Here is an 11,457-nt window from a genome sequence, read left to right on the forward strand (position 1 = left end):
ATAGTAGCAACCACCGAGACCGAAATATTTTTAGGGCCAACAAGGTGGCAACTCTCAGCATAGGAAGAACAAGAACTGGCGGAGGAGTAGATAGAGTTTTCCGGGGCAGTCCTCTTAGGGTGCATCTCTACTTCCAGCAGTTCAGTGGGCCGACTGGAGGTAGAGGACCTGGTAGGGGAGCTTGCTTCTCCTATGGATAGTTTGGTCACATAGTCGCTCAGTGTCCTCAGCATTCTCACCCGACGGGTAGCTAGAGGCCAACAACATCAGAGCTGAAAGTGGGGGATGCAGGTAGATCCCATAGAGTATTTGCAGTGGTTGATGACCGCCAGGCTGAGCATTAGGGTACAGTGATTGAGGCTGCAGGTGTGTTGTGTGGTATTCCCATCTCTGTACTTTTTGACTCTGGTGCTTCAGATTCTTTCATTTCTTCATCCATTGTGGAGTGGTGTGGGATCGCGTTTGCTAAGCAGGCAGATAGGTGGCAAGTAGAGTTGGCTACTGGTGTGCGTGTGTCTCTGGATGCCTTTATTCCCAATTGTGAGTTGGACCTAGGACCCTTTGTTACTTACGTTGACCTTCGAGTCATTCCTTTGGGGTCCTATGTAGTTGTGTTGGGGATGGATTGGCTATCATCTCACAGTGCTCGTGTATACTATCATCATAAGACAGTAGAGTGTTTAGATGACCATGGCAGGAAAGTGGGGATTGTTGGAGTTCAGAGATCGATATCCTTACGTATGATTTTTGCTATGCAACTTAAGTGGTGTATGTGTCGAGGGTGTCAACTTTTTGTAGTTGCTCTTGAGGATGTGGATGAGGAAGAGAGTATGCTAATGTGTTTCCATTGGATAGCCTGGTATGCCTCTGAAGCGAGACATAGACTTTCACATTGACTTGGTTCCTGGTGCGGAACCTATTTTGAGAGCTCCATATTAGATGACTACTCAGGAGTTGAGTGAGTTGAAGTTGCAGATGGAGGAATTGTTGGCCAAGGGGTTCATTCATCCTAGTGTTTCTCCTTGGGATGCTCTTGTTATCTTCGTTAAGAAGAAGGATGGTTCTCTTCAATTATGCGTTAATTACCGAATCCATTGCCTCAGATAGATGATCTTTTTGATTAGGTAAAGGGAGCCAAGTTGTTCTCTAACATTGATATGAAATCCGAGTACCATCAGTTACACATTCATGATGCAGGCATTCATAGAATGACATTTCGTACTCGTTATGGTCACTATGAGTTCACAGTGGTTGCATTTGGGTTGACGAACGTGCCTTCAATTTTCACGAGCCTCGTGAATGGGGTTTTTCACACCTACCTTGATCATTTTGTCCTTGTGTTTTTGGATGACATATTGATTTATTCTAGATCTATGGAAGAGCATGAGGTCCACTTGCGACAAGTATTGTTGTGCTTGAGGGAGAATCAATTTTATGCCAACTTGGCAAAGTGTGATTTCTTCTAGTCAGAGGTGAACTATCTTGGTCATATGGTTTTGGGAGAAGGTGTATCCGTGGATCCTTCTAAGATCCAAGCCATTGTTGATTGGCCAACACCGACCAATGTTTCAAAGGTTCAAAGTTTTATGGGTTTGGAAAGATATTACCGTTTCTTTGTTCAGAGTTTTTCCCGGATAGGTCACCTGATTACTTCTCTTCAGAGGAAAGGGAAGAAGTTTGTTTGGTCAGAGCAGTGTGAGTCAACTTTTCGTACCTTGAAGGAACTCCTTGTCAGTGCTCTAATTTTGGTAGTTCCTGATCCATCTAGAGATTTTATGGTATGCACAAATGTCTCTCTAGAAGGTATAGGTGCAGAGCTTATGCAGGATGGACGTGTGGTTGTCTATGAGTCTCACAAACTCAAGGACCACGAGTTGAACTATCCAGTTCATGACTTGGAGTTGGTAGTTGTAGTGCATGCGTTGGTTAGATGACGACATTTTCTGTTGAGGCATTGGTTTGAGCTACATAGTGATCACCATAGTTTGGAATATATTTTCATGCAACCATCATAGTTTGGAGTATATTTTCATGCAGTCAAACTTGAATCCTTGACAAGGAAAATGGATGGAAATCCTCTGCGAGTATGATTTAGAGGTTCAATATATTTAGGGGAAAGAGAATGTAGTGGAAAATACTTTGAGTCATAGGTGGCATGAGGTTGCAGCATTGTCCCTTGGTGTGGACTTGAGAGGGAGAATTCTTGGAGTTCTTCCTCAGGACACCTGGTATTAGGATGTTAGAGCCGCAACGGAGTCCAGAAGGCCATTAGACGGTAGACATTCTAGATATAATCTTGAGGCAGATGATCTTCTTTGACACCTTGGATGAATCTATGTACCTCCTTTGGAGGGTCTTCGCATTTTGATCATGACTGAGGCCCATCGTGTACCTTATTCAGCACATCTTGGTGTCAAGAATATGCATGGAAATCTTAGACAAATATATCATTGGGCTGGTATAAAACGTGACATTGCTGATTTTGTGTTGAAGTGCTTAGAATGTTAGTAGGTGAAGGCGGAGCATCATCACCTTGTAGGGCTTTTACAACCTAATTTGGTACCAGATTAGAAATGGGATATCATTTCCATGGATTTAATAGTGGGGTTGCCTTTTTCTTAGCATCATCATGATGCCATCATGGTCATTGTTGATAGATTGACCAAAGTTGCTCATTTTATTCTTATTCGATCTTCTTATACAATAACATTGGTGGCACGAGTCTTCTTGGAAGATGGGGTGAGGTTGCATGGGATTCCAAGGCGGATCATTTCTGATAGAGATCTCGTCTTTACTTCTGCATTGTGGACCTCACTTTAGCATGCCTTAGGGACCCAGTTGAACTTCAGTTCAACTTATCACCCAGAGATTGACGATCAGACTGAGCGTGTGAACATCCTTCGCATGTATGTTATGGACCAGTAGTTGCGCTGGGAGGAATATCTTTGCCTTGTGGAGTTTTCTTATAATAATGGTTATCACAACTCTATAGGCATGTCTCCCTTCTAGGCATTGTATGCTCATCCTTTCCGTACTCCTTTGAGTTGGGATCGGTTAGAGGATAGGGCGAGTTTAGGTCTAGATATGCTTCGAGAGATGGAGCAATAGGTTAAGCAGATTCGTGGGCATTTGGTTGCTGCTCAGGATAGGCAGAAGAAGTATGCCAATGCTCATAGAGTGGATCGTCAGTTTTCAGCTGGCGATTGTGTGTTCTTGAGAGTGCGTCTGTGGAAGAGTCTAATCCATTATGGAAAGGGTTCTAAGTTGGTACCTCATTTTGTTGGCCCTTTTGAGATCCTTGAGAGGATAGGACCTGTTGCCTACCATCTTGCCTTGCCACCAAGTCTATCCTGCATCCACGATGTCTTTCATGTTTCTATTCTTCGATCTTATCATCGTGATGTGACTCATGTTCTTGATTGGAACACTTTGCAGGTCAAGGACGAACAACTTTCCATAGAGCCCATGCGCATTCTTCAGCATTGGGATTTGAACCTCAGGGGTCATACCATCGACCAAGTAAGGGTCCTATGAAACCCAAATGATGAGACCTCATCGACATGGGAGGATGCAACGAAGATGAGAGAGCTTTATTCTTATCTATTTTAGGCTTCTAGGAGTAAGCCTAGTTTTTTTGGGGAGGATGTAGTACCCCTTCTCAATCAGACTCTTTTTGGACTTATGTTTGACTTTAGTTGACTATTCAGTGGATACATCACTGCTATACTTTATTCAGACTTATTCTATGTTATTTCATGATTTAACTGGATATGCGATGTATGGTCTCTTGCAGTATTTCAGTACTTATGATTAATGTTATTTTTATGGATTATTGTCATGGACTGACACTTTTACCTTACATATGCGATGTGTTATTTATATATTGTGTGTTTGCAAGTGTATGGGATGTGAGGGGATGATTTTATTTCACTCACTCAAGTGAGATAGGGAATGTCACGATTCTCCTTCATCAGTGTGCGTGCCGTGTCTGATTATATATTTGTCTATATGCATGTGTGGTTCGTTGATGCAGGATATTGTAGGTACAAGTACCAGGTAGGTACGAGGTATCGACTCCACTTGGTTTCACAGGTCTAAGCGTACCTTATTTGTTCGATGGGAGTGGAGGAGATAGTGGTTGGACCCTAACTTGACTCACAGTCACACTCATGTGAGTGTTGTCAGTCGGTCTTCTTTCCCGTTTGACTGATATGCGAGTCATAGTGCTTTAGTATTTTTTCTTTTTGAGTTGTCGTTGGATCATTCCTCATTTTGCATGCTTTCTATTATTTGAATGGTTGTTAAATTGAGTGAATGATGCTATTTTTGTGTTGGCGTAATTAGTTGATTAATATGCCCTTGAGTTATTGATTTAATTAAATAGATGAAGTTGCTAGAATTAAATGGTTAAATTTGCTTAATATATTGTGTAAGTTGTATTAAAATATTAGTTAAAGAAGCAAGTATATTATTTACTATTTAAATTTCAAATGCCATGTTGAGTTAAAGTCTCTTAGAAAATAGAAAATGTAAAATAAATAAAAAGCTTTTCCTTTCTATTTAACTTTTGGATTTTATTTGTTGAAAGAAAAATAATTATTCATGGAAAAAGGTAAATTAGATTTCCTTATTTTTTTATTAACTATATTTTGATTGGTTGGGGAAAAACTTTTCAACCTAAAAGTTTAGGTTGAAATATTTTTGAATATATGGCATGTGAGTTCACGGGAAGGAGATAAATATCTTTTTTGGAAGGCAAATTTGAAAATCCATTTGGAAGAAGGAACTGGGATTCAGATATTTGGTTTCAAGGTTGAAGCTCTTCCACAAATTACTTCATGGATTGCTTTGCAGGTTGGATAGTCTCTTCTTTTGTTTTAATAAAAAATTTAGAATGCTTCTCCTTCTTCTTGTGTATTTATTTTAAAATTTTGAAATATTGTTGGAAGTTGATTTGGGATTTGTGGTAGTTGGTTATGGGATTCAATGAAATTTCATTTTAGATTTGTTTTGTTGAAAGCTTCTCCAATCTCCTTCTTGGCTGTATGTTTTCTATTTCATGCTTAAGATTTAGTTTGTAATCATTCCTCCATTTGTGTAATATGGATGAAATTGATTTTCTGAGTTGTTTTCAAGTTTTGTTTTGTGCAAATTTGGGGGTTATGCTTGCAAAATTTTGCCAAATTTGTCCTCTTTGCGTGTCCAAAGAAATTCTTCCTGGGTGTTTTAAAAAAAAATGATGAATGAGGAAGTTGAATTAAATTTTCCTTTTTCTCTTTTCATTCCATTATTATTTTTGCTCAGAGTTTTAATTGGGATTTGTCAATTCCTTGGATCTTCAGTGAATTTGGTTTTATGAAAGAAAGTTTTTTAAAAAAATTAGTTTTTATGTTCTCCGTTTTGTCACAAAGATTTTGTTTTTAAATGAATTTTTTTTACCAGTGATTAGCTCATTGTTTTAGTTTAGAAAAAAAATATAATAAAAATATATTATTAAATTGTTTTATTTTGGGTTGCGTGGCGAGGAGCTGGGCTCGACCTAGCCACGCACCCAACAACCGAAGTTGCTACCACATAGATGTGGTAGTAGTCGGAGTTGCTACCACATGTATATGGTAGCAGGCTTCGCTACTACCACATATATGTGGTAGCACGCGGAGCTGCTGCTACCAGCGGTGGGCTGTCGGCCCCACCACTAAGGTAAGTTTATTTTTTAATATATTTTTTTAACTTATTTACTATTTTATAATTAAAGTTTTTTTAAATTATTTTTTTAATATTTAAGAAAAAATAAAAATAAACTAATATTATTAAGTAGTATTTGAAGATAATTAAATATATTAATAATCAAGTTAGTATTTTATTAATTATTAATCGTTAATAATAATTATTATATACATATATTTATATATAGTAATTTTTATTAATTTATTAATATTTTAATAAAATGGGTTAAATTTTTAAATGATGCTTAGAATAAATGCGATTTTTTTAAAAAATTGGGGTGTTTGTTCATAATTCATTGTGATTTTCTTTCTGGTTCAAATTAGAGGTATTAAATTGATTATTATGATTAGTTAGATTTCTAGTCCTATCAGTGCAATGATGACTTGATTTTCTCGTAGTTTTCATGGTGATGATTTGTTAAATTTAAATGGTGAAAATTGCAATTATATATGATGCTGTTCCTTTCAAAGATTGACTATTTTTTGACTTAGTGAATTTAGCTTGTCTTGCAACGGGTTTAATTGGTTGTTATCCCTCGTTCTTGTCAGTCGTCCTGATGTGGCGTATTTTGTATCTCTTGACCAAGTAATGTAGTATGACCTCATTGTCTTAACCATGTAGTGCTTGTTCCTTATGGTTAACCAGGGGTTAGTATATCTTTGTTTTTGGCCACTTGTGTTTGGGATAGTGGTGTTATGGCTGTCAATTTTGCCATAGGATCCTCGTAGAGTGACCATGCTTGTTAGTGTCCTATGAGAGAGTGGCTTTCGAGTGGGGGCCGCACTCGATGTGGTTGGTAGGATAACCCCTCGAAAGTCAGTTAATAAGTGATAACCTAATAATTGATTAGGGGGTGGGTAGTTTTAATATTAATTAAGATATTGTACCCCATGCATGGTTGAGTTCTCGTATAGGCTCAAGATGTAGTGGGAAGGCCTGGAATGGAAAACCGACCACCTTGTCTTCACAAAAGGTTGGTAGGGTCCGCATGAGACTTAGATGGAGCTGGGGGTTCGATAAAGGTTACCAGGATAACCTAGGATGAGGGTGGGGACCTATGGAGACCTACCTAGGGTAACCATTATAAGCTATGTGATGACACTCTCTCTTTAGGGTCACTAGTGTATTGTGAGGTCGAGTCACTTGGAGTATTATGGAGTCATATTGTATTGTCATCCTTGTCTTATTTATGCTTGCTTGAGGGTCCTCTGCTATCTCCTAGCATGGTGGAGTGATTCCATTTTGGGATCACATGGTCGACTCGTAGTGCCACTTCCCATCGAATATTCTTGTCTGTACCTTCATACGAGGATTGGCTTTGCAGGTGTTCCTGTGGTTCGTGACTCATGCTCTATCTCATGTTGGAGATTATTATTCTTTGGAGACCTATGTGGTCAATTGTATCAAAGAATTTATGTAACCTTGTATTTGATTAATATGTTAACTTTGAATATACTATTGGAAGCCATGTATTTTTATGGTCAATGTAATCCTAAGATTTGGATGTTATTTATCAGATTTTTATATGATTTGTGTAAATGTTTAATTTAGGAGAAAATGATATTGTTACTCTTTCAATATTTAAATGGTATAATCTGTTATTGTATATGGTTTTTAATGTTAATTGAGTAATGATGGATTATTGGATTAATCATATTTATGGAATTTAGCTTTTAGTTTAATTCTTCATTGGTAACCCTTTAAGAATTCTGGTGTAAGTCTTTCGCTTGTGTTATTATTGTGTAATGTAGTAATTAATAAATTGTACAATGTACTAAAATTTTCAATTAAATAATAAATTCTAAATTTGTACTAGTAAGTTCTTAAAAATTTCTAGCTCAATCTCAAGTAAAATAGAAAATGAAAGCTTTCACAAGATCAAAAGTAAGTTACGTTGCAATCAATAAATCATATTATCTAACTTTAAAGTGGATCTAAAAAAAATGAGTACATAATATTTTTAGCATGCATGCATCATCAATATTTCTAGCATGAATGCACTATCGATATACATAAATGTACATGCACATCAATCTTAAACATGCACTTAAATCATGTATAAACATGCACATGAGTATTAAATGTGCAAGCTCATCAATTTTATAAATTTTCAAATCATAAAGAGAGAGAAAGAGTCTTAAGCCTGGACAAAGAGACAACTTGAGAGAGAGAGTCTTAAGAGGAGAGACAAAAAGATAAAGAAAGAGAGGAAAAAGAGAGAGAGAGATCTAGAGGGAGAGGGGGAGAAAGGGAGAGAGAGAGAGTCTTTAGGGGAGATAAAGAGTGTTAAGGGGAGAGAAAGATAGAGAACTTCTTAAGGGAAGAGAGAGAGTGTGTTAAGGGGAGAGAAAGAGAGAGTCTTGAGGGGAGTGAGATAGTGTTAAGGGAGAGAAAGAGATATTATTAAGGAGAGAGAGAGAGAGAGAGCTCTAATCTTAAGGGGATCTAGACCTTGAGAAATTTGGTGATGGTCATTGAATCTACAACTTCAAATTTGGTTATTGATTTGAAAGGTGTTTATCATTAGTTTCTTAGAGGATTCGAGGTGGAACAACTTTGAAATAGCCTTATGAAATACTATTCAAACTTGTAAATATTCCAAGGGAAGACCTATGAGTTGGGGAATTTAAGGAAAATGATCAAGGTTAAAACATAAGTTTTTAAGGAGATCTTTAAGTCTCTTGGTAAATCAAGGCTAATATGATGAGAATATACAAATTTAAAGAGGTCACATTTTAACAAAGATGTGTTTGGTTAATTGGTAGTTATTTCATTGGTGAGTTCTATATAAAAATTTAAAGGACTTTATCTCTTTAAAAGTATACTAAAATACTCAATTTTTTTCTTCTATAATGAAACATGTATATTGTCTTAAGGTGATGCAGAGCTCTAATTACCAAGGTTACTCACACACCCTAACACAACCAATTTGACTCTCCAACCCAAGGAATCAACTTGTCAACCCTTGAAAACCTTGGAACAACACATATGGAGACTAAAATTCCTCCCTTGCTTCACTGAGACTCTACCAACACAACACCTTTGATGGAGATACAACTTCTCACATCAAGTTGCACCTTGTTACTCATCATTTTATTGGACCAAATAAGACCAATTGAGATATGAAACACCCACAATTGAAGAGAAAATGTGGAGCCTATGAGATATATCATTAAACCCCTTTAACATCAACCCTAACACAAACAATTCCACTTTGGAACCCACAATGCATTTGATTGGTTTTGCCAATGCAAGACACCTAGTTCTTGTAGCCCTCCCTTGAGATTATTTGGGGCATAAATCCATAAAATTCCCCCCCAAAATATGGAATATTGACACTTTTGAGTACCCTTTTTCAAGACTCAAAACATCACCAAGAATCAGATCCTGATCAGACAGAGAACCATCAAAATCCTTGCTGCTACAATTAGGCCTAAAAGTGGGATTAGGCCACTTTTACAAAACAAGTATTTGATAAACACTTTAAAAAACTCTTCCAATGCATGAATAAGGTCTTACCACACATAAATACACCAAATACGCCATTTTTTAGGGTCCACAAATCATTTACTTGTCTCTACATCAACTTTTGCAGTCAAATTTGGCTAGTCACATAGAGATGCCTAGCATAGGGTTTGATCTTAAAAATAAAAAAATCAATGGACAACTCATAAAACTCCAAAATATAAAAAATACATTGTCTCCCCTACAATTCCTCAAAATTTGAGCCAATTTGGCCAGAGGAAGGTGGGGTTATGAAGACATTTATTGAGAAACCCTATGTTTATATATTATTCAAAGCTCCCGTTACAAATTTGCATATATCTTCTTCATCTCAGAAGATATATTGATAAAACCAAAGACAAAGGAAACCAAAACACCTGTTTATTAAAATCACAAAGTTATATAGCAGATGGAGTCCGTACAGAAACGTACAAGATAAATTTGCAATGTGTTTTGAGGAAATTTTTGAGTTTTATTGCAATTTGATCACCTTCACACCATACATTCAACAATAAAAAATTCTTCTTGACCTACAAGGCCTTAAGATGGGTCTCTAATACCTTCTCAACCAAATCCAACTGAAATTTTAATTAGTTAGATGTTGAGGAAGGTTTATGCACAAATTGACAATTTTTTAGAACACAAGTTGTCACACAAATTTGACAATTAGGCCATTAACCCATCCATCGACCAAAAAAATTTGAGAAACATATCATGAAATATATTAAAAATCCTATTAACGCCATACACCATGAGAATAACAATGCATATGCCAAAAAGTCCCTTGGAGACATCTTGCCACTCAGGCCCATGAGGTGACTTGGCTTACAAAATGGATACATTGCACAAAACAATGAGTGTATTTGACCTTCAAGGCATAAAAAACATGAAAAAAAGACAAATCATGTCAAAAAACACATGCCTCATCCAAGGCTTATTGATCCATGAAGACCCCTAGGTGCTATCGCACCATACACGTGGGGTGGAAAAGAACTCAAGTCCCTTGAGAGACTAGTTGATCAACAGTAATGCCATGTTTAAGAATTTCCTCCTCAGTCATCTAAGTGAAATCCTCATCAGGTAGACCAATGCATTTCACAAGGAACTCTTTGTATGTCATCCTGCTAGTCTTCTTCACATCTCTAGTCTCCAAAAGGCACTCAAGCTTCAATGGTTGGCTTGGTGGCAAATATTGAACCCATTCATCATCTTCATCAACACCTAGACCTTGACTACCTGGACCTACACTTGAACCTACAAAAATAGCACCTTTAAAAGGAAACAAATCATAAACATTAAAGATATGAGATATTGCCAATCCCGAGGGTAACTCAATTTCATAGGCATTTTGCCCAAACTTGTGCACAACCCTACTGTAGCGTCGTAAATTGTACGCACTTGCTAGGGTGGTACAATTTCACACCTAGTTTAGCACCCGCCTTGGCGCATCTTGCATTTTGCATTGCATTTCCCCTTTAGCACTTAATTAATCAAATTAATTAGGTCTAAGGTTCTATTTTATCATCTTCCACATCATAAAGTTGGGCCCTTTCATTAAAGTGTGCCCTTTTCATTTTATTCCTCCTATACATCATTTAATCAAAAACCCTAATTAGGTCCTACTTTGAACTTGGGGGCTTGATTTCGGGGGTTAAAACATCTTGAAATCACCTGTAACTTTGGGATTCTCTCTAAAATCATCATATCCGGCGGCCCTGAAAATTTGGTGAAAAGTTGTCGGGACCATGGCGCCCGGAGAGGACCATGGCGCCCGGAGTGCACATGGTCCCGGACATTTTTCCCAAAATTTTAGGAGCACAATCCAATCATAAAATAAAGCTTAACCCCAAGAAATTGGCGGGATATTCAATCTCTAGGTTGGCCAAAAGTCGAAATTAAGACCTAGGGTTTCATATATAAGAGCTCTCTTTCTTCATTTGAAAGGATCGGAAATTTTGGCTTTGGAGGACCTTCTATGCAGCGAAAGAGCAGATCTTTAAAGACTTCAATAACATTCAACATCCATCCATCAAGCATTCATCAATTTCATTCATTGAGGGCTTGGGAGACATTGAAGAACTATAGGAGATTACCGACTGAAGATTGGCTTGTACTCCTCCCTTGAGGGTTGGGTATGATTTCATGTTGTTTTCATGTCTTTGCATAAGCTTCAATATATCCTTTATTCATGCTTTAGATCACTTTGCATCTTGATTTAGAGCATTT

The sequence above is a fragment of the Cryptomeria japonica genome, chromosome 5 (assembly GCF_030272615.1).
Source record: "Cryptomeria japonica chromosome 5, Sugi_1.0, whole genome shotgun sequence".
Lineage (NCBI taxonomy): Eukaryota > Viridiplantae > Streptophyta > Pinopsida > Cupressales > Cupressaceae > Cryptomeria > Cryptomeria japonica.